The following is a 1,735-nucleotide window of genomic DNA, read 5'->3' on the forward strand; positions in this document are numbered from 1 at the left end:
TTTATGATATAAGGTTTTATGTACGTTGAATTTCTACAAATCATGGATGTCAATGCTTTTCGACTTCGCTGTTACTTTGGCCTTCCACATGGCCACATGTTAGCGTCCCATTTGAGGCATATGTCAACGAAAAAACACGATTGGCGTAGTTAATTAAAAGCCGGATATCTTTGGTGTGTTTCTACCCGGTAGCTTATGTTATTTGTTATTTGTTATAACATTTATCTCATGTTTCTATCACATTTTTTTTTCAATATAGAAAAAAAAAGAATTGATAAATCCCTCTACAACAACAAAAAACGCAGTTCAGTTTTATTTAAGCATGATAATTATTTCCACCCACCTGCTAGATAAATGAATACTCTCTTATTTCATGATCAAATTTGTACTATTTTATTGTGATTGATAAAACGATCAGGAAGCATTTGTTTTTAGAAGAGATACTTAGACTTTAAAAAAGTCTTTTCGCATCACATAAAATCAATTAATGCGGTAATGTTTGACTTGTAAAGTAATTGTAAAAAGATTTATATTCGCACAGATGTATTTTAGAATTGCTGGTAAATAATTAGACCACTATACCACAGTAACATGTGTATTAGCTCTTAAGACATACCTTTACTTTTCTGCTTTAATCGTGCTGTTTTTGTTCATTGCCTACAAGAATTTCATCTTCATTTTAAGTGTGTCCTTCAAGTTTTGAGTATTTCACTAAGTTTTGCATTTTTTTTACTTTCATTTTTATATACATTAATGATGTTCCTTTGATTTTTCGATTCAGGATAATATCGAAAGAAAAACGTCAGCTAGTCATTTCATATTAACCTATTTATGGACACAGATAGACTATAACAATGATGACGATTTTAACTTTCAAATTGTCAACTTCACATTTTTAGCATAAATATACACTTTGCTACAGCAAATGGCATTGATATATTTCAGTTAATAAGTTTTGCTAGGGCATTTCACATTACATGGACATCCTTGACAGGAAAGTTTTCCTTTAATAAAACAACTGAAAATGTTTAAATTCTAACTTTCGTGATCTATATGTACTTTATTTTTTCTTAAGAACTTCTCATGAGTCAATGACATTATGACAGAGTATGTCTGCGGACTAGTATGTATTAAAAAATGACACCCTTCATTGTATGTAAAAAAAATAGCCTCCTGTAGATTTCGAGATAAATCCGCCGCCGTGGTTTACTTTCCCCTCTCTACCAACAACTTTTTGTTTCATGTAATAACTAAAGTTAATGAACCACTTATTAACTTACAAAAGAAAAATAATCTGCTTCTAACAAAAAAAATGACTTCTATATATACATTAGATGCTTTGAAAATATACTTCATGTACTTAATCGCAAGTCAGCGTTGCAATCATCGCTCTTTTGCTTAACTAGCAACAAGATATCGCTACAATACCACCATCACTCTTGTGCTTAACTATCAACAAGATACCGTCACAATACCACCATTGTAGATCAGCGTCAAACCATCAAAAATACTATCGAGGTTCAGAGTCCTACATATAATATGTGTAATGCAGTTTACATTTATGACTTCTTCAGGAACGTTTTGTTCTTTTTACAAGGTTTAATTGGACCTTTTTTCTATGTTAATTTTACTTCTTATATAAGTAAACATTTAATATCAATTAATGTTATGGTTTATTTCAATGCAATAATTTCTCATAATTATTATTCAATTTTACATAAAAAATCTACTCGAC

Source organism: Mytilus edulis, chromosome 14, assembly GCF_963676685.1.
Source record: "Mytilus edulis chromosome 14, xbMytEdul2.2, whole genome shotgun sequence".
Lineage (NCBI taxonomy): Eukaryota > Metazoa > Mollusca > Bivalvia > Mytilida > Mytilidae > Mytilus > Mytilus edulis.